Source organism: Pseudophryne corroboree, chromosome 1 (genome assembly GCF_028390025.1).
Source record: "Pseudophryne corroboree isolate aPseCor3 chromosome 1, aPseCor3.hap2, whole genome shotgun sequence".
In the NCBI taxonomy this organism is placed as follows: Eukaryota; Metazoa; Chordata; class Amphibia; order Anura; family Myobatrachidae; genus Pseudophryne; species Pseudophryne corroboree.
In genome coordinates this window covers 175086443-175109535 of record NC_086444.1, presented here as the reverse complement: position 1 = coordinate 175109535, position 23093 = coordinate 175086443, and the positions used below count along the sequence as shown (strand labels likewise).

The 23093-nt window shown below is 48.1% G+C and overlaps 1 protein-coding gene and 1 pseudogene across 2 annotated transcripts in view; both read left to right on the top strand.

The window, feature by feature from the left end:
* Positions 1–23093, top strand: part of DHFR (dihydrofolate reductase) — a 242800-nt gene that overhangs the window by 37800 nt on the left and 181907 nt on the right. The gene's annotated exons all lie outside the window — the stretch shown is intronic.
* On the top strand, positions 3749–3867 carry LOC134943064 (5S ribosomal RNA; annotated as a pseudogene).

Sequence of the window (23093 nt, the reverse complement as noted above, 5' to 3'; positions counted from 1 at the left end):
GGGGAGCAGGTCGGACCTGAGGCCCCAGCCCCAGGGCGCCATTTCAGCAATGTTCCCACCCTGGAGCTGCATATCTCTCCCTCACTCCTGACCAGCGGCAATCATAGATTGAGCTGAGCGGTTTCTATGACTGCTGGGGCAAATCCTCCTCTGTAGAACCGCCTGATTGCCAGTGCTGTGCTTCTTACAGGACACTTTAAGTATTCTACCTGTCACTGGGAAGAGTGCATACATTCAGGGTTGTGTGGTGCAAACACCCTGTGATATACATCCAGTGTTTACTGTGCTTTGATATATCTATTGTTAATAACATATAGCCATATTGAGTATTACTTTGTATGGCTAGTCTAGTGCAGTTTTATGGTACATAATTTCTGCATGGTACGCTTGTGACTATATCTGTGTGTGTGCATGTAGCTGCTGCGTGGTTGCCTTATTAAAGGGTATTTCACTCAGTGGGCTATTCCTATATTGCTATACCTGAGGGGGCCAAGTGTTTCAGGTTTTCTTTCTGTTTAATATAGTATTGTATCACAAGATATACGGACGGTGTATTTTTACTTGTGATTTATAGTCACCATATAGTCTATATCTCTTGAACTCCCGGTCTGTGATATCATAGGCACACTTTACTGAGAGTTCTTGATAGGTATAGTGCTGCTACACTTTGTACCAGGCTGCCCACATAGTTATGTCTGCTACACGTGGGCAACGACGCTGGGGCTTCTCCCACACTGCGTGGTAGTGAGGCCGCGGACGTAATGGAGGATAATTTGGCAGCTGAGAGTTCAGGTTCAGAGGGTTCCTTACACCCCCCGCCCCCCCCCCCCACCCCAGTGGGTCGGTAGCAGCTCGGGCATCACAAGACCCACCTTGAGCTACATTTTCTACATTGTTAAACACGCTTGTAACTAATTTGACGCCCCCTGTGGGACCACCTGTGCCACTGTAACAGTTTATGGTCGCTTTGCAGCACTACAGAGACTTGACTCCACTACACAGGAGTCTTTTTTATCACCAGGTACAAACCACCACCACCCCCGAGGTACAACAAAGACACCTGCAAGAATGAAAAACATCTCACCTCGCAAAAGAAGATTCGTAGACGAAGAGGATGTCGCGGGGGTAGAAGGGAGAAGACTATACAAGAGACGAAATCTCGTGTAGAACCCCCTGTACCCAAAGGTATCTTCAATCTTTCAAACCACACCTTGACGAACTATGAAACTACACTCCTTAACAAAGGTCTTTCCTTTGCACCCACAAAGGGCATGAATAAGTTCGATGTTTTCATCGACTTGAATAAATTCATAAGAAAAATCACTCTAAAACGTCACTTTATAAAGAAAGAGGATGCAGTGATACAGAATTATGAACAATCCAAATCAGGTTTGAAGCCCACATCTAAATTTTACCCTTTGGAATCAAAGGGTCATAATGTGGGCCTCTTCTATGAGCTAGTCAAGAAGGATCTACTTGATGCTGACATCTCATCTATCAAAGAAAAAAATCTCTCAAACAGAGAGACGGAAGCTATTAAACACCTACAAGAGAATAAAAATATTGTTATAAAACCGGCTGATAAAGGGGGGGGGGTTAGTTATTATGGACAGAGAAGCCTATGTTCGCAGAAGCTCTCAGACTGCTAGGAGATCGGACATCCTACACCCCACTGTCGAACGACCCTAAGGAACCTTTCGTGGAAGAACTGAGACTCATGCTTCTAAAGGCTTTTAGAAAGGAGATACTGATGAAAGATGAATTCCAGTATCTCCTAAACTCTAACCCCACCACCCCCATTTTTACTTTCTCCCAAAGGTACACAAATCCCTGGACAACCCCCCTGGTAGGCCAATTGTGGCAGGCATTGATTCTCTGACTTCACATCTGTCAGAATACGTTGACATATTCCTGAGGAAATATGTGATGGAACTGCCGGCCTTCCTTAAGGATACTACATCGGTTCTGAATCTTTTGGAACCATTAAAATGGAAAGATACCTACAGGTGGGCCACAATTGATGTGCAATCTTTATATACCTGCATAGAACACGAAAAGGGCATCGAGGCATGTAACAACTTCCTAATTCTGGACCCTCAAATTACAGAAGATCATAGACTATTTTTATGCGAGCTCATGAATTTTATACTCAAACATAATTATTTTACATTTTTAGACGGATTTTATCTTCAAATTTGTGGTACAGCTATGGGCACTATCTTCGCGCCTAGCTTTGCTAATTTGTTCATGGGTAAATGGGAGAATGACTACATTTACACTAATCACCCATACCAACGGAATATCATCTTTTACAAACGCTATATAGATGATATTTTATTAATTTGGGAGGGAGACCAGTTGAGTTTTAAAGAATTTTTAACCTACATTTCGGACAATAGCATGAATCTCAAATTCACGGCCAATGAAGATACAGAACGGATCGAGTTCCTAGATCTTGTTCTAACACATTCAGGAGAGGAAATCATCACAAGCAATTTCATTAAGAAGGTGGACATGAATAGTTACGTCCACTATAGAAGCAATCACCGTCAACAATGGAAGGACAATACCCCCTTTTCCCAATTTAATAGAATAGCGAGGAATTGCAAGAAGGAAGATGACAGAGATCAACAACTTGAAGTGTACAAAGGAAGATTCAAGGAAAAAGGGTACCCGTCCCGACTCCTAGAAGAAGCCACTACCAAGACTAAAGGTTTAGAAAGAAGGGAACTTCTTAAGTATAAACCTAAGGACATCAAGGAGGACACAGTTAAGTTTATTACGACGTACAGCAGACATGAAAAACTGATTAAGAATGTCCTTAAAAAGCACTGGAACATTTTGCTTATGGACCCTGTTCTTAAAGACTACCTCACTAAAGAGCCTAAAATGGTCTTTCGAAAATCTAGGAGTTTGAAAGATCTTGTAGCCCCTAGCATGCTGAGGAACCCAGAAGTCGTAAGCAGAATGCCTAAATGTGTGGGAAGTTTTAAATGTGGTAGGTGTAACATTTGCAGATACCTCCATCCAAATAGGAAATCATTCCACAATGACAAAACTAACAAGGAATATCGGATCAAACAATTCATCAACTGTAACACCCTATCGGTGATCTACCTTCTGGAATGTTCCTGTAAATTAAAGTACATTGGGAAAACTAAGAGACCCCTTAAAATACGTATCCAGGAACATGTCAGGAATATCAAGAACAAAGTCCTCACCCATGCAGTATCCAAACATTTCAATCTTTGCCACAACTCGGATCCTGAGGCATTAACGTACAAAGGAATTGAACTGGTCGCACTGGGAGATAGAGGCGGTGACCTTTCGAACCTCCTTTCAAGAAGAGAGATGTTCTGGATATACGAACTGAACACGCTCCAGCCGGATGGCTTCAACGAAGGGTACGAAATAGCCCCGTTCCTGTGATACAAACCTTCCGCTTTCTACGCTTCCCACTCCTGTCTCCCCCTAAAGAAACCCCCTCCTTTGCGACATGTATTGCACTTGCTCACTATTTCCTGGGCTTTTTTTACAAAGCTTATTTAGCTGTACCTGGTTATCACCAGGTAGCATCGCAAGTACGATGCATTAGTGCCAATTAGCCAACTTGGCACCAATACGTTTACCCTCACTCTCTTGCACTATTAATGTATAAACTTCCTTTCCGCCCACTCTCCTTGGCAGTAGTGAGTTCATCATGGTATCCATTGCTTATATGAGACCCCGTCTCCTACTCAGCCCTATACATTACAACCATACCTCCTTGGGGACGCCCAACACCGTCCGATCTTGGAAGCTAAGCAAGGTTGGGCCCGGTCAGTACAAGGATGGGAGACCCCCTTGGGAGACCGGGTGTTGTAAATCCGGAGGCGCTGAGGTAGTTTTCGCCTTTTGGGATATCTCTTAAAATCATGGATAATGCTCTGCTCACATCACCATGGGCACTTCCTCCGTGATGTCGACCTAGTTGTTATCTACATTACTTCAGCCTCCTGCGCAATTTCTACCCGCCTTCTGCGTAATTTCTACTCGCTCCTCTATCGCTCTTATTTAAACTACATTACACATTTTATGTATCTGTATCTCTTCTAGTTAATTCATAGCCCATCTATTCTGAGTATGATCCTTCTTAAATGCCATTTTCAGCTATTCAGACGCCTTATTTATTTATTTATTTACATGCCTTTTATCATTTTCGTTTTTATGTACCCCCCGGGGAGATGCATCACCTATGCAAAACCACCTCAAAGATGTACCCACAGCCAAACATAATTGACGAACATTGACATATGCAAACTGCAGCAGATTAATATCGCTGACATCAGCTCTTCATTCCGTCCTCTGACAACCCAAAAAATGGCCGCCGCCCATCAAAGGGACAGTACACTGAAGATGGTCCCCGCAGCAGCACTACAACCAAGCTTGGATAACCAAAAAGATGGCCGCCGACTACAACCAAGCTTGGATAACCAAAAAGATGGCCGCCGTCTACAGAAGTGAAAGCACACCAGCTATCCGCATCGCACGGCGCCGAGCCGACGCATGCGCACAACGGACACAATCCAAACCGGAAGAGGGGCGGAAGTGGGGCGGAGATGACGTTCCACCCAGCCCGGACCGGAAGTTGACGGACTTTGTTGTCCTTTATGTTACAAACGTTATTATGACTACATGCAATATCGTTTTCACAATTGAATATACTATTTGGCCCCCTTACTCCATTCACTACATGTCTAGGTGTTTATTCATGTACTTTAATACCTCCACAGCAACTCACCAATTAACAAACAGGAAGTGATGTTGCTAACACCTCCCACAGCTAGGAGGTATAAATATGCTCTGTCTCTAGCCTCTCATTACCCCTTGATGAAGTCCATGAGGGACGAAACGCGTTGGGTACCACTCTGAACATACCTCCACTATTGAAGTTAAGCTACCTCTCTTTCATTTTTACCTATTTTTTATTCCTTTTTCATGCCCATCCTGCATTTTTTGTACTTGTTTTTATACTTATTGCTCTTGTTTCTATGGACCTTTCATTGATTTTTGGTATATGTGTTACAACTTTTTAGCCTCAACTCTGCTGCTTTTATACCAGATTTTATTGATTAGGTTGCATTTTTTAAAATTGTTTACAAGTTTTAAAATAACTATATACCCTATATATAACACCCCCCCCCTTTTTTTAGTGCATTGTATTCTGAGAATAAATTTAATTTTTATTTTTTATTGAACACCTGGCTTTTACATTATTATTTCGACACCTTTGGTCGCTTGTAAGTACCTCATCCTTCCGTACCCATATATATATATATATATATATATATATATATATATATATATATATATATATATATATATATATATATCTATATCTCTATATAATCATTTCTGCTGCGGGGTACACTGGGCTCCACAAGGATTCACATCGGGTGTAGAGTAAGATCTGGATCCGAGGCACAAACAGGCTCAAAGCTTTTTGCTGTTCCCAAGATGCCCAGCGCTGCCTCCTCTATAACCCCGCCTCCATACACAGGGAGCTCAGTTTGTAAGTTGGTGCCATGCAGTAAGCAGGCACTTAACAGGGGGCTACCTCAGGCAGCCTATTCAGAGCTTCATTTTAAAGACAGAAGAAGATTCTTGTACAGAATACTACCAGGGCTGCAGCAGGCAAAGTCTCATAGACTTCCCTGCATGCAGCTCCGTCACCCCCAGCGGCGCTGTATACTCCCGCGCCCTGGTTGCTGGGTCACTGCAGCGGAGGCTCCGGTTTCTTCTAAAAGGTCAGTCACACACACGCCGACCTCCCGGATCGTGGGGCCCGAACTTTACCGCGATCCAGCGCGACCGTAGGAGGCACCCCGCACGTGCGCTGGCGTGGACACTGATTACTGGGCAGCCGCTCCACTATCCACCAGGGACATTCATGGGCACAGGTCAGGGTTTTTTTTCTTCATATTACCCCGTTTTCACCGCCCGCAGTACCCGGTGGGGATGCCAGCAGGGGGAGCAGGTCGGACCTGAGGCCCCAGCCCCAGGGCGCCATTTCAGCAATGTTCCCACCCTGGAGCTGCATATCTCTCCCTCACTCCTGACCAGCGGCAATCATAGATTGAGCTGAGCGGTTTCTATGACTGCTGGGGCAAATCCTCCTCTGTAGAACCGCCTGATTGCCAGTGCTGTGCTTCTTACAGGACACTTTAAGTATTCTACCTGTCACTGGGAAGAGTGCATACATTCAGGGTTGTGTGGTGCAAACACCCTGTGATATACATCCAGTGTTTACTGTGCTTTGATATATCTATTGTTAATAACATATAGCCATATTGAGTATTACTTTGTATGGCTAGTCTAGTGCAGTTTTATGGTACATAATTTCTGCATGGTACGCTTGTGACTATATCTGTGTGTGTGCATGTAGCTGCTGCGTGGTTGCCTTATTAAAGGGTATTTCACTCAGTGGGCTATTCCTATATTGCTATACCTGAGGGGGCCAAGTGTTTCAGGTTTTCTTTCTGTTTAATATAGTATTGTATCACAAGATATACGGACGGTGTATTTTTACTTGTGATTTATAGTCACCATATAGTCTATATCTCTTGAACTCCCGGTCTGTGATATCATAGGCACACTTTACTGAGAGTTCTTGATAGGTATAGTGCTGCTACACTTTGTACCAGGCTGCCCACATAGTTATGTCTGCTACACGTGGCAACGACGCTGGGGCTTCTCCCACACTGCGTGGTAGTGAGGCCGCGGACGTAATGGAGGATAATTTGGCAGCTGAGAGTTCAGGTTCAGAGGGTTCCTTACCCCCCCCCCCCCCCCCCCCCCAGTGGGTCGGTAGCAGCTCGGGCATCACAAGACCCACCTTGAGCTACATTTTCTACATTGTTAAACACGCTTGTAACTAATTTGACGCCCCCTGTGGGACCACCTGTGCCACTGTAACAGTTTATGGTCCCTGCTGTTAACCCGCCGTGGGCGGATCAGCTTTCCACTCGGTTACAGCATTTGAACCGATATATGACTAAATCTGTGTCACTCTCGCCTGCCTAGGACTAGGTCGTCTTCTAAACGGGCCATTACTTCCTCACAATCCACTGCTATTCCAGACACGTCCTCTGATGAGGACGGTGCATATACTGACCCCACAGACACTGACACAGATGTTTCTGATGGGGAAGGGAAGTCATTGGTGGATGTCCCAGATTTGATTGAGGCAATCAGGCTCATTCTTCAGGTGTCTGATGATCCTGAGACTGTCTCCTAGAAACCGGATAGGTTTAAACGTAAGAAGGTGGTTAAACAAGTTTTACCTCATTCTGACCACCTGGTTGACACATGTCAGGAATCCTGGGAAAATCCGGGGGCAAAATTCACCCCGAATAAGAGACTGTTGGCTCGCTATCCTCCCTCTGCGGAGGTCTGTAAAAATTGGGAAGCCCCTCCGCCTGTAGATTCTCATGTGGCGCATATGGTTGTTTCCTCTGCTCTGCCAGTAAATACCGTCACCTTTCTGAAAGAACCGATGGATTGACGTGTGGAGGGCTGTTTAAAAGTGATTTATACCCTAACGGGGTCTGTGCATAGGCCAACAATTGCAGCAACTTGGGCTGCTGAAGCTGTTGAGGCGTGGGCTCAGGACCTTGAGGCGGAACTGCCTGCCAACGCATATGAGCATGGTCGACAATGTCTCTCGTATATTACCACGGCTTCTCTGTACCTTAAGGAGATTGCCTCCGATGCCGGGGTGCTCGTGTCCAAGGCTGCTACTACGTCCGCCTTGGCCAGACGTATCCTTTGGTTGAGATCCTGGTCGGTGGATATGGATTCCAAGAAAACCCTGGAGGTGCTTCCTTTTAAGGGAGACATTCTCTTTGGAGAAGACCTCAATAAGATTGTGGCTGATCTGGCTACTGCTAAGACAGCTTGCCAACCTAGTACGGCTCTTTTTGCTCAAAAGGCTAAAATTTCCTTCCCTCGGCCCTTTCGTCTTCCAGGAAAAGCAAAAGGTCAGGCGTACCCAAAGCAAGCTCGTGCTTCCAGACCTGCCAAACCCAGACCGAAGCGTGCCTGGGCCGACCGTCAGCCTGCTTCCAAAACTGCGGTGTGTGAGGGGGAAACCAGCGCGATCAACCTCCGCAGCATCAGCCCCCAGTTTCCTCCTCTGCCTCTCATACCAAAAGTACTGAGAATTATACGGCAAAGGGGAGTAAGAACGATACTCGTGGCTCCGGATTGGCCAAGAAGAACTTGGTACCCGGAACTTCAGGAGATGCTCACGGAAGATCCGTGGCCTCTACCTCTAAGACGGGACCTGCTTCAGCAGGGACCGTGTCTATTCCAAGACTTACCGCGGCTGCGTTTGACGGCATGGCGGTTGAACGCCGAATCCTAAGGGAAAAAGGCATTCCGGAAGAGGTCATCCCTACCCTGGTAAAAGCCAGGAAGGAGGTGACTGCACAACATTATCACCGCATTTGGAGAAAATATGTTGCGTGGTGTGAGGCCAGGAAGGCCCTGACGGAGGAATTTCAACTGGGTCGATTCCTACATTTCCTGCAAACAGGATTGTCTATGGGCCTCAAATTAGGGTCCATTAAGGTTCAAATTTCGGCCCTGTCGATTTTCTTCCAGAAAGAATTGGCTTCAGTTCCTGAAGTCCAGACTTATGTAAAAGGAGTACTACATATACAGCCCCCGGTTGTGCCCCCAGTGGCACCGTGGGATCTTAATGTAGTTTTGGATTTTCTCAAATCCCATTGGTTTGAGCCACTCAAATCGGTGGATTTGAAATATCTTACATGGAAAGTAACCATGCTACTGGCCCTGGCTTCAGCCAGGAGAGTGTCAGAATTGGCGGCTTTATCGTATAAAAGCCCATATCTGATTTTCCATTCGGACAGGGCAGAACTGCGGACGCGTCCTCACTTTCTGCCTAAGGTGGTTTCAGCGTTTCACCTGAACCAGCCTATTGTGGTGCCTGCGGCTACTAGCGATTTTGGAGGATTCCAAGTTGCTGGACGTTGTCAGAGCATTGAAAATATATATTTCAAGGACGGCTGGAGTCAGAAAATCTGACTCGCTGTTTATACTGTATGCACCCAACAAGCTGGGTGCTCCTGCTTCTAAGCAGACGATTGCTCGTTGGATTTGTAGCACAATTCAACTTGCACATTCTGTGGCAGGCCTGCCACAGCCTAAATCTGTCAAGGCCCATTCCACAAGGAAGGTGGGCTCATCTTGGGCGGCTGCCCGAGGGGTCTCGGCATTACAACTCTGCCGAGCAGCTACGTGGTCAGGGGAGAACACGTTTGTAAAATTCTACAAATTTGATACCCTGGCTAAGGAGGACCTGGAGTTCTCTCATTCGGTGCTGCAGAGTCATCCGCACTCTCCCGCCCGTTTGGGAGCTTTGGTATAATCCCCATGGTCCTGACGGAGTCCCAGCATCCACTAGGACGTCAGAGAAAATAAGATTTTACTTACCGATAAATCTATTTCTCGTAGTCCGTAGTGGATGCTGGGCGCCCATCCCAAGTGCGGATTGTCTGCAATACTTGTACATAGTTATTGTTACAAAAAAATCGGGTTGTTATTGTTGTGAGCCGTCTGTTCAGAGGCTCCTACGTTTGTCATACTGTTAACTGGGTTCAGATCACAAGTTGTACGGTGTGATTGGTGTGGCTGGTATGAGTCTTACCCGGGATTCAAAATCCTTCCTTATTGTGTACGCTCGTCCGGGCACAGTATCCTAACTGAGGCTTGGAGGAGGGTCATAGGGGGAGGAGCCAGTACACACCACCTAGTGGTCAAACTTTTAAATTTTGTGCCCTGTCTCCTGCGGAGCCGCTATTCCCCATGGTCCTGACGGAGTCCCAGCATCCACTACGGACTACGAGAAATAGATTTATCGGTAAGTAAAATCTTATTATATATATATATATATATATATATATATATATATATATATATATATATATATATATATATATATATATATATATATATATATATATATATTTTTTATATATATTTATATATATATATATATTTATATGCAGTGTAAGGCGGCACTCACGAGACTTGAGACAAGAGTAATCAGACGGACAGCGTCACCGTTTATTTATTTATTCATATATATATATATATATATATATATATATATATATATATATATATATATACACACACCCTGTAGATGCAGGATACTGGAACCAGGCAGAGGCACTCAGATATTTTCAAAGTGCAGCAGGCACAGGGGGCCACACAACATGGGAGGAGGAGGGGGGGGGGGGGGGGGGGGTAGATGGTTCCGCACACACATAAGACAAGGGGTAGTGGGGCCACACACAGGGGGTTGGGGGGGGGGGGTAGATGGTTCCGCACACACATGAGACAAGGGGTAGTGGGGCCACACACACGGGGTTGGTGGGGGCAGGAGGGCACAAGGTGTCACACACACGGGGGAGGGGGGGCACAAACCAGGGTGAGGGGGGTAAAGTGTGCCACACACAAAGGCTGGGGGTAAATGGGGCTTCATGCAGGGGGTGGGGGGGGGGGGCAGGATATGGCAATGCATTAAAATACATGTACATTACTTTGTGTATATCTACTCACACTCTGGCAGCTGAGGGTCACACTCCGGTAGGTGGGTACGCTGGCCAGTGGCACTGGCTGGTGGGAGATGGGGGCTGCCCGTGGGTGTCTGGCCATGCACACAGAGGAGGGAGCGCTGGGTTTGCCTCGGCGGGAGAGGCTAACCCAGCCCTCCTGTCTCTCGCAGAGGAGGGGAGATGCGGCGGCTGACAACTAAGGACGGGTGGGATGAGGCGGGACGCGGCGGGCCGCGGAGGTCTCTGTCTCTCATGCAGGGAGACAGTGTGATTAAGCACACTGCAGTAATCACACTGCAGTAATGTGTCCGGCGGCGTGGCGGGGTCCGGCGGGCAGCAAAGTGCGGGGCGGGAGGGCGCACACAAACGGGCAGGGCGGCATTCAGGTGTCTAAAAAAGGGGCAGGGCGCAGCGCCCTGTGAAAGACACCTAGAGTGAACACTAACTCCCTTCAGGGTCGGTGGACCAAGGGGGAGTCTCTCCTCCCGATTAAACATTCTGGAATTACAGGCGGTTTTCAACTCATTGAACTTGGCCCAGCGTTTGATACAGAACAGACCTGTTCAAGTAAAGTCGTACAACGCCACCATGGTGGCGTACGTAAATCATCAAGGCGGCACTCGAAACCGCATGGCAATGAGGGTAGTATCACGGATTCTTCAGTGGGCAGAACGCCATCTGCTAGCCATATCGGCAGTGTTCATTCCAGGGGTACTAAACTGGGAAGCGAACTTTCTCAGTCGTCAGGACGTACATGCTGGAGAATGGAGCCTCCATCCAGAAGTGTTTCAAGTCCTCGTGGACAAGTGGGGTCTTCCAGACGTGGACCTGATGGCGTCTCGGCACAATCACAAGGTTCCGGTCTTCGGAGCAAGGACAAGGGATCCTCAAGCAGCGTTCGTGGACACACTGGCAATTCCATGGAACTTTTGGCTGCCATACGTGTTCCCTCCGGTGTCACTCCTGCCCAGAGTAATAAGGAAGTTCAAGCAAGAAGGAGGAATCCTACTTCTGATCGCTCCAGCGTGGCCCAGACGGAATTGGTTCTCAGACCTTCAGGGTCTCTCGATAGAGCGTCCCCTTCTACTTCCGCAGCGCCCAGATCTCCTCGTTCAGGGCCCCTGTGTATATCAGGATTCAACGAATTGGCTTTGGCGGCGTGGCTCTTGAAGCTTCCGTCTTAAGGGCCAAAGGATTTTCTGAGGCGGTCAGTCAAACCATGTTGAAGGCCCGGAAACCGGCTTCTGCTCGGATTTATCATAGGGTCTGGAATTCTTACTTTGCTTGGTGCGCATCTAACAATTATGACGCTTACAAGTTTAGTACGGCCAAACTGTTGGCCTTTCTACAACACGGCCTGGACTTGGGCCTTCGTCTGGCCTCCATCAAGGTTTATATTTCTGCCTTGTCTGTTTGGTTTCAGAGAAACATTGCGACATTACCTGATGTGCGGCCCGCCGTGGTGCGACCCTTGAACAATTGTGCAAGGCGGCTACGTGGTCCTCAGTGAACACGTTCATAAGGTTCTATGCCTTTGATACTGCCGCTTCCCAGGATGCTTCCTTTGGACGCCGGGTTCTTGTGCCCGCTACAGTGCGTCCCCTCCCATAAGGAACTGCTTATTGACATCCCCAATGTCATTCCTTGTGGAGCCCAGTGTACCCCGCAGCAGAAAATGAGATTTATGGTAAGAACTTACCGTTGTCAAATCTTTCTGCGAGGTACACTGAGCTCCACAAGGCGCCCACCCTGACGCACTTCGCTTCTTTGGGTTGGTATGGCATTATCCGCTTACACTTTCTCCTGTCGTGAGAGTGTGGTGTATGTGGCTACTAGCGGTTGTCGTCTTTTACCTGCTACTGCATTGGGCTGGTTAACAAAACGGAGCTCCTGTGCACAGAGCCGGGGTGATATAGGAGGCGGCGCTATGCATCTTGGGCAGAAGATCAAAGCTTTGAGCCTGTTGGTGCCTCGGATCAAGATCCTACTCTACACCCCAATGTCATTCCTTGTGGAGCCCAGTGTACCTCGCAGAAAGAGATTTAACAACGGTAAGTTCTTACCATAAATCTCGTTATCAATATATGTCCCTGCCCTAGTGATTGCTCTTAAGCATATCCTCCAATCACTGATGAGGAGGAAACCATTACAGTAGCAAAGAAAACTGACAAGTTTTTAAACCACAGAATGTGGTTAAAACTGTATTACTCCATTCTGATCATTTAGTGGACATCAGATGGGAACCCTGGTCTAATCCAGGGAAGAAATTCCCTGTTCCCAAAAGGGCTTTTGCTCGCTATCCTCTTCCTGCAGAGATGTGTACCAAATGGAAGTCTCCTCCACCAGTGGATTCTCATGTCACCCGCCTCGTGGTGTTGTCCACTCTATCTGCCTGTCACCACTGTCACCTCACTGAGGGAGCAGACAGATAAGCGTATTGAGGAATGCCTGAAATCTATTTACTCCCTTACAGAGGCTGTTCATAGATACACTATAGCTGCCTTTTGGGCTGAAAGAGGTATTAAGGCGTGGGTTCAGGTGTTAGAGGAGGAGCTACCTGAGGATATCTCTGAAAATGCCAGACAATGCCTTTCTCATATTACCACTGCTTCTTACTATATTCAAGAAGCGTCCTCTGAGGCGGCAGTGTTGGTGGCCAAGGCATCGGTTACATCTGTCCTGGCACGCCGCATACTGTGGTTGAGGTCGTGGAAAGGGGACTTGGACTCCAAGAAGACTTTGGAAGTCCTTCCCTTCACTGGGGACACTTTTTTGTTTGGGGATGACCTGAATAAAATTGTGTCGGAGCTAGCAGCTGCTAAGTCAGCTTTTCTCACCACTTCTAATCCTTCTCAGAAGGTAAAAAGTACTACATACCCTAGACAGTCTCGCATTTCCAAAACCTCCAAGTCCAAGGCAAAACAGCCCTGGGCAGCCCATCAGCCTGCTGCATGACGAGGCGGGCCTCCCCTTGGGGGACCCCAGGGTGGGAGGCAGACTTCTGCAGTTCACCTAGGTCTGGTTAAAGACCAATTCAGACGCATGGGTACTGGAAGTTGTCTCTCATGGGTACGCTGTCTCACGCAAAAGACGTCCCCCCTCACCAGCTCTGCACAAAGGCTCTCCGTCGGATCCGTTGAAAGCGCAATCTCTACAAATGGTTGCTAACCCTCCTGAGTACTGGAGTGGTAGTGCCGGTTTCTCTGTCCCAGAGGGGCAGAGGTTACTACTCGACCCTTGTTTCTGGTTCCGAAACCCAATGGGTCATACCGGCCCATACTCAACCTCAAGGCTTTGAACAAGTTTGTGAGAGTATCCAAGTTTCATATGGAAACACTGCGCTCAATAGTGCTGGCTATAGAACCTGGAGACTATTGTATCCCTGGATATACGGGATGCATATTCCGTATCGGCAGTTCCTGTGGTTTGTTATTGGCAACCTTCTTTACCAATTCCAGGCTCTGCCGTATGGACTGTCTACGGCTCCTCGGAACTTCACCAAGGTTATGGCCGTGATGACTGCACACCTCCGTTGCCAGGGAATCCGAATCCTCCCATACTTGGACGACTTACTAATTTTGGCAAGTTCACACAAAGTTCTCCCCAGTCATCTACAACTGACTGTAACTTTCCTGCAAGCCCATGGGTGGCTGATAAATTGGAAGACGTTCTCGCTGGTCCCAGCTCAAAGCATGGTGCACCTAGGGGCACTCTTGGATACACAGTCAGAGACTGTTCCTGTCTCCATACCAGGTCCTGAAACTTCAGGACAAGATAAGACACTTAAGTCATCGCCCCAGAGTGTCGATACACTTCGACATGATTGAGTTTGCTCAATTTCATTACTGCCCTCTTCAACGTTTGATCCTTTCCAAGTAGGACGGCTTACCTAATCGGATCAGATCTCAAGTGACTCTGGAGGTTCGTCTGTCGCTGACCTGGTGGCTCCAGGACCAGCAGTTGAGCAGGGGCCGTCCCTTCTGGATCCCCAACTGGGTTTTACTGACAACAGACGCCAGTCTTTGGGGCTGGGGAGCGGTGTTGGAACAACAGTCGTTTCAGTCTCGTTGGACCAGGGAAGAATCTCTTCTTCCAATCAATATTATGAAGCTGTGAGCAGTGTTCACCCTGCCTCTGGTACAGAACAGGCCTGTTCAGATACAATAAGACAATGCCACTAGTACATAAACCAGGGGTGGCCAACCAGTCAGATGCAAAGAGCCCCCAAAAATCTGAAGTAGAGCCAAAGAGCCGGTATCATGCGCGCTCCGTAGGCGTGCACGCCCCCAATACTGGGTAGGGGCCTAACTGGCACAAGGCCACACCCCATTTTTGGGCACCCGCCTTCAGTAGGACATTCGTAGGAGCATGACCGTGTGTCACACCCCCATTTTTAGTTACACTGGAGGTAAAAAACACATATTTTACACATTGCGGCAGGCAAGAGTCCCCATTTTACACATTGCGGCAGGCAAGAGTCCCCATTTTACACATTGCGGCAGGCTCGCCCCCCAGGCAGGCAGCAGGCTCCCCCCCCCCCCTCCACCAGCATAATGTCTGTGGGCTATTAGGCCAAGGGATGCAGAGGGATACATACTGCGGCATCGACGAGTCCCCACGACCGCGTCTCTTCTCTCCTTGTGGCAGCGGTGCCGCCTCTCATTACACGATGTGACATAATGACGTCACATCGTGCACGAAGTGGAGCGGTGCCGGCGCATCCCAAACCTCCTGTGAACTTGTGAAGGAGGCAGGATGATATTGGCTGCTAGTGGGAGGCTGGGACCAGTGGCAGGTGCGGGAGCCACATCAAATGAAGGGGAGAGCCGCGGGTTGGCCACCCCTGACATAAACCATCAAGGCGGCACTTGAAGCCGTATGGCAATGTTGGAAGTGTTCAAAATCCTATGTTGAGCGGAACGCCAGCTGCCAGCCATATCTGTAGTGTTCATTCCAGGCGTCCTACACTGGGAAGTGGACTTCCCCCAGTTGCCAGGACGTTCACTCCGGAGAGTGGGGTTTTCATCCCGAACTCTTCCAACTCCTGCTGGACAGATGGAGTCTACCAGACGTGGACCTCTTTGCGCCTCGCCACAATCACAAGGTTCCAGTCTTCGGATCACGAACCAGAGATCCTCAGACAGTGTTCTTTCAGCTGCCTTACATATTCTTTCCCAGTGTCACTCCTGCCCAGGGTACTTCGGAAGTTCAAACAAGGAGGAGGAATGCTGATTCTGATATCTCCAGCGTGGCCCAGTCGGCGCTGGTTCTCAGACCTGCAGGGTTTCTCATTAGAGCATCCCCCTTATACTTCCACATCTTCAAGACCTCCTAGTGCAGGTCCCTTGCCTCTACCCAGACCTGGCCCGACTGGCTTTGATGGTGTGACTCTTGAAGCATCACTCCTAAGGTCGAAAGGGTTTTCTGAGGCTGTTATTCAGACTATGCTGAAGGCCCACAAACCGGCCTCTGCCCGGATTAATTACAGGGTGTGGAATTCTTACTTCAGCTGGTGTGCTGATAGGAATTATGACGCCTATAGATTCAGAAAGTCCAGACTTCTGGTTTTTCTGCAAAGAGGCTTGGACTTAGGTCTTCATCTTGCCTCCTTCAAGGTTCAAATTTCTGCCTTGTCTGTGTGGTTTCAACGCAAGATTGCCTTTATACCTTATGTTCACACATTCATTGAGGGTGTTTTACGTATTCATCCTCCCTATGTCCACCCAGTGGCTCCATGGGATCTATCTATTGTTCTGAAAGCCCTTCAAGAATGTTTTTCGAACCTCTTGAATCTGTGGACCTTTAATGGCTCATGGCCAAGGTCCTGTTCTTGCTGAATATTGCCTCTGCAAGAAGGGTCTCTGACTTAGCCGTTTTGTCCTGTTGTCCACCCTTTTTGATTTTCCACCGGGTCAGGGCGGTTCTCCGATCTCGGCCCAGTTACTTACCTAAGGTGGTGTCATCATTTCACCTTAACCAAATGATGGTGATCCATGCCTTTTAGTTCTTCGGATTTGTTGGCTAAAGATAGTTCTTTAGATGTGGTTACAGCTCTCTTCAGTGTCTATATGGACAGGGCTGCCCCTTTAAGTCTGTCTGATGCCCTTTTTGTCCTGTTTGGATTTCACAAATGTGGCTAGCCTGCAAATAGGCAAACCTTGGCCAGATGGATCAGAATGGTGATTGTACATGCTTATGCGCAGGCTGGACTTCCAGCTTCTGCTGCAATTAAGGCCCATTCTACTCGGTCTGTTGGACCTTCTTGGGCGGCCCGCCGTGGCGCAGCCCGAGAACAATTGTGCAAGGCGGCTACGTGGTCCTCAGTATACACGTTGTTTAGGTTCTATGCCTTTGATACATTCGCCTCACAGGATGCTTCCTTTGGACGCTGGATTCTCATATCCGCTCAGGTGCGTCCCCTCCCTTGAGGAACTGCTTTAGGACATCCCCGATGTTGTCCCTATGGAAACCAATGTACCCTGCTGCAGAAAAGGAGTTATGGTAAACTCACCATTGTTAACTCTTTCTGCAAAGTACATTGGGTTCCACAGGGTGCCCACCCTGACGCACCTTGCTTCTTTGGGTTTGTATGGCATTAGCCACTGGTACCTTCTCCTGTCGTGTTCTTATGTGACTAATATCTTCCTTCTCTCTTGCCTGCTTCCAGCATTGGACTGGTTAACAAAACTGAGCTCACTGTGCCTGGAGGTGGGGTTATAGAGGAGGCCCCTATGCATCCTGGGACAGCTAAAGCTTTGCCTGTTGGTGCCTCTGGCTCTAGATCTACGCTACACCCGATGATTTCCCTGTGGAACCCAATGTACCTCGCAGAAAGAGTTAACAATGGTACATCTACCATAACTCTCTTACTTTTCCATTTTCAGTTTTTTAGTTGTATAACATATAAAAATAAACATTGCAAATATAGGCTATATATAATTCTAATGTGAGGTCAAAAATATTTGTCCATGACAGTCATCTAGGAAACCTTTCTCTATAGCTTTGGCTTCCTAAATACTAATTTATTAACACTATAGTTTTTTCACTGGTATGCTACGCTGGGCTTTCTGGCTTATGCTGGTGTTTTGGGGTGCCACACCCTGCACCTAGATATAGCGCTAGGGACCCCAAATATACAGAGACGCCTTGATGCGGCTTTGGGGCTTATTCACACATTTGCGCAAATATGTGTAACGAAGATCTCTGAATTCTATTATTATGTGGAATTTATATCTGGTTACGGTTATCAATCAGGGTGCTGGGGGAAACAAATGCCTTTTTTTCTTGCTTAGAAATACTACTAGCTATTGAGCATCTACCAATATATATATTTGTTGTGAGAGGCAGAGAGGTTCCTGCATTAGGAGGAGGTGCAGGCCCTGACATGTCGCATGGAGCATTATGGGGTTGCTCCAAGGTAGGTAGCTCTTAGCTTAGACATATTGTAGTAAGGAGCCATTATCATGTGGCTCCTTGCTGGTTAATTTTAGACCCAAATTGGGGTAATGGAGGTGTGAGGTGTGGTGCCTCTGGACTGGCTGAGCTGGATGGCCTTAGTGTGGCATACCTTTACATTCTACTAACACTTTTCACTTATTAATTTTTTAACACAATTTCTCTATTTTAATTGCATTTCATTTTTGTACCACGTTCTCTATAGCTTCGGCTTCCTAAATACTAATTTATTAACACTATAGTTTTTTCACTGGTATGCTATGCTGGGCTTTCTGGCTTATGCTGGTGTTTTGGGGTGCCACACCCTGCACCTAGATATAGCGCTAGGGACCCCAAATATACAGAGACGCCTTGATGCGGCTTTGGGGCTTATTCACACATTTGCGCAAATATGTGTAACGAAGATCTCTGAATTCTATTATTATGTGGAATTTATATCTGGTTACGGTTATCATTCAGGGTGCTGGGGGAAACAAATGCCTTTTCTCTGACGTCCTAGTGGATGCTGGGAACTCCGTAAGGACCATGGGGAATAGACAGGCTCCGCAGGAGACTGGGCACTCTAAGAAAGAATTAGGACTACTGGTGTGCACTGGCTCCTCCCTCTATGCCCCTCCTCCAGACCTCAGTTAGAATCTGTGCCCGGCTCGAGCTGGTTGCACACTAGGGGCTCTCCTGAGCTTCTAGTAAAGAAAGTATTTATTAGGTTTTTTATTTTCAGTGAGATCTGCTGGCAACAGACTCACTGCTACGAGGGACTTAGGGGAGAGAAGCGAACCTACCTGCTTGCAGCTAGCTTGGGCTTCTAAGGCTACTGGACGCCATTAGCTCCAGAGGGATCGAACACAGGCCCAGCCTCGGTCGTCCGGAGCCGCGCCGCCGTCCCCCTTGCAGAGCCAGAAGCAAGAAGAACGTCCTGGAAATCGGCGGCTGAAGACTCCGGTCTTCATTAAGGTAGCGCACAGCACTGCAGCTGTGTGCCATTGCTCCCTATGCACACCACATACTCCGGTCACTGATGGGTGCAGGGCGCTGGGGGGGGGCGCCCTGGGCTTCAATTAGAATACCTTAAATTGGCAAAAAAACACATAATATAGTCTGATAAACTATATATGTGTAAAAATCCCCTGCCATAATATTAATAAAAGAGCGGGATAAGCCCGCCGAGAAGGGGGCGGGGCTATCTTCCTCAGCACACTGGCGCCATTTTCTCTTCACAGCTCCGCTGGAAGACAGCTCCCCAGGCTCTCCCCTGCAGTTTCCAGGCTCAATAGGGTAAAAAGAGAGGGGGGGCACTAAATTTAGGCGCAAAACTGTATATTATAGCTGCTATAGGGAAAATCACTTTGTGTAGTGTAAATCCCTGTTTATATAGCGCTGTGGTGTGTGCTGGCATACTCTCTCTCTGTCTCCCCAAAGGACTTTGTGGGGTCCTGTCCTCAGTCAGAGCATTCCCTGTGTGTGTGCGGTGTGTCGGTACGGCTGTGTCGACATGTTTGATGAGGAGGCTTACGTGGAAGCGGAGCAGGTGCTGATAAATGTGATGTCACCCCCTGCGGGGTCGACACCAGAGTGGATGGATATGTGGAAGGTATTAACAGACAGTGTCAACTCCTTACATAAAAGGTTCGATGACATAACAGCTGTGGGACAGCCGGCTTCTCAGCCAGTGCTTGCCCAGGCGTCTCAAAAGCCATCAGGGGCTCAAAAACGCCCGCTACCTCAGATGGCAGACACAGATGTCGACACGGAGTCCGACTCCAGTGTCGACGACAACGAAACTAATGTACATTCCACTAGGGCCATCCGTTGCATGATTACAGCTATGAAAAATGTGTTGCACATTTCTGACATTAACCCAGGTACCACAAAAAAGGGTATTATGTTTGGGGAGAAAAAGCAACCAGTGGTTTTCCCCCCATCAGATGAGTTAAATGAAGTGTGTGAAGAAGCGTGGGCTTCCCCTGATAAAAAACTAGTGATTTCTGAAAAGTTACTAATGGCGTACCCTTTCCCGCCAGAGGACAGGGTACGTTGGGAGACATCCCCGAGGGTGGATAAAGCGCTCACACGCTTGTCAAAAAAGGTGGCACTACCGTCTCAGGATACGGCCGCCTTAAAGGAGCCTGCGGATAGAAAGCAGGAGGCTATCCTGAAGTCTGTATATACACACTCAGGTACTATACTAAGACCTGCTATTGCTTCAGCATGGATGTGCAGTGCTGCTGCAGCGTGGTCTGATTCCCTGTCTGATAACATTGATTCCCTTGACAGGGACACTATATTGCTAACCATAGAGCATATTAAAGACGTAGTCTTATATATGAGAGATGCACAGAGGGATATTTGCCGGCTGGCATCTAGAATAAATGCAATGTCCATTTTGCCAGGAGAGTATTATGGACTCGGCAGTGGACAGGTGATGCGGATTCTAAAAGGCACATGGAGGTTTTGCCTTACAAGGGTGAGGAATTGTTTGGGGATGGTCTCTCGGACCTCGTTTCCACAGCGACAGCTGGGAAGTCGACATTTTTACCTCAGGTTCCCTCACAGCCTAAGAAAGCACCGTATTATCAGGTACAGTCCTTTCGGCCCCAGAAAAGCAAGCGGGTTAAAGGCGCGTCCTTTCTGCCCAGAGGCAGGGGTAGAGGGAAAAAGCTGCACCATACAGCCAGTTCCCAAGAACAAAAATCCTCCCATGCTTCCACTAAATCCACCGCATGACGCTGGGGCTCCACTGGTGGAGCCAGGTGCTGTGGGGGCCCGTCTCCGGAACTTCAGTGACCGGTGGGTTCGCTCACAGGTGGATCCCTGGGTTCTACAAGTGGTATCTCAGGGATACAAGCTGGAATTCGAGACGTCTCCCCCTCACCGTTACCTCAAATCAGCCTTGCCAGATACTCCCCCGGACAGGGAGGTAGTGCTGGCGGCAATTCACAAGCTGTACCTCCAGCAGGTGATAATAAAAGTTCCCCTCCTTCAACAGGGACGGGGTTACTATTCCACAATGTTTGTGGTACCGAAACCAGACGGTTCGGTGAGACCCATTCTAAATTTGAAATCCTTGAACACTTATATAAGAAGGTTCAAGTTCAAAATGGAATCGCTCAGGGCGGTTATTGCAAGCCTGGAAGAGGGGATTACATGGTATCACTGGACATCAAGGATGCTTACCTGCATGTCCCCATTTACCCACCTCACCAGGTGTACCTCCGTTTTGTGGTACAAGACTGCCATTACCAATTCCAGACGTTGACGTTTGGTCTGTCCACGGCACCGAGGGTATTTACCAAGGTAATGGCCGAAATGAGGATACTCCTTCGAAAGAAGGGAGTTATAATAATCCCATACTTGGACGATCTCCTTATAAAGGCGAGGTCCAGGGAGCAGTTGTTGGTCGGAGTAGCACTATCTCAGAAAGTGCTACAACAGCACGGCTGGATTCTGAATATTCCAAAGTCGTAGCTGGTTCCTACGACGCGTCTGCTGTTCCTGGGTATGATTCTGGACACAGAACAGAAGAAGGTGTTTCTCCCGGAGGAGAAGGCCAAGGAGTTGTCATCTCTGGTCAGAGACCTCCTGAAACCAAAACAGGTGTCGGTGCATCACTGCACGCGAGTCCTGGGAAAGATGGTAGCTTCTTACGAGGCAATTCCATTCGGCAGGTTCCATGCAAGGATCTTTCAGTGGGATCTGTTAGACAAGTGGTCCGGATCGCATCTTCAGATGCATCGGCTGATCACCCTGTCCCCGGGGGCCAGGGTGTCTCTGCTGTGGTGGCTGCAGAGTGCTCATCTTCTCGAGGGCCGCAGATTCGGCATACAGGACTGGGTCCTGGTGACCACGGATGCAAGCCTCCGAGGTTGGGGGGCAGTCACGCAGGGAAGAAACTTCCAAGGACAATAGTCGAGTCAGGAGGCTTCCCTACACATAAATATTCTGGAACTAAGGGCCATTTACAATGCCCTAAGTCAGGCAAGACCCCTGCTTCAAAACCAGCCGGTGCTGATTCAGTCAGACAACATCCCGGCAGTCGCCCATGTAAACCGACAGGGCGGCACAAGAAGCAGGATGGCGATGGCAGAAGCCACAAGGATTCTCCGATGGGCGGAAAATCATGTGATAGCACTGTCAGCAGTGTTCATTCCGGGAGTGGACAACTGGGAAGCAGACTTCCTCAGCAGGCACGACCTCCACCCAGGAGAGTGGGGACTTCATCCAGAAGTCTTCCAACTGATTGTAAACCGTTGGGAAAGGCCACAGGTGGACATGATGGCGTCCCGCCTAAACAAAAAGCTAAAAAGATATTGCGCCAGGTCAAGGGACCCTCAGGCGATAGCTGTGGACGCTCTAGTGACACCGTGGGTGTACCAGTCGGTTTATGTGTACCAGTCGGTTTATGTGTTCCCTCCTCTTCCTCTCATACCAAAGGTGCTGAGGATAATAAGAAAGAGAGGAGTAAGAACTATACTCATCGTTCCGGATTGGCCAAGAAGGACTTGGTACCCGGAACTACAAGAAATGATCTCAGAGGACCCTGGGCCTCTGCCTCTCAGACTGGACCTGCTACAGCAGGGGCCCTGTCTGTTCCAAGACTTACCGCGGCTGCGTTTGACGGCATGGCGGTTGAACGCCGGATCCTGATGGAAAAGGGCATTCCGGTTGAAGTCATTCCTACTCTCATAAAAGCTAGGAAAGATGTGACAGCAAAGCATTATCACCGCATATGGCGAAAATATGTTGCTTGGTGTGAGGCTATGAAGGCCCCCACAGAAGAATTTCAGCTGGGTCGATTTCTGCACTTCCTACAGTCAGGAGTGACTATGGGCCTAAAATTGGGATCCATTAAAATCCAGATTTCGGCCCTGTCTATTTTCTTTCAAAAAGAATTGGCTTCACTGCCTGAAGTTCAGACGTTTGTTAAGGGAGTGCTGCATATTCAGCCCCCTTTTGTGCCCCCAGTGGCACCTTGGGATCTCAACGTTGTGTTGGATTTCTTAAAATCACATTGGTTTG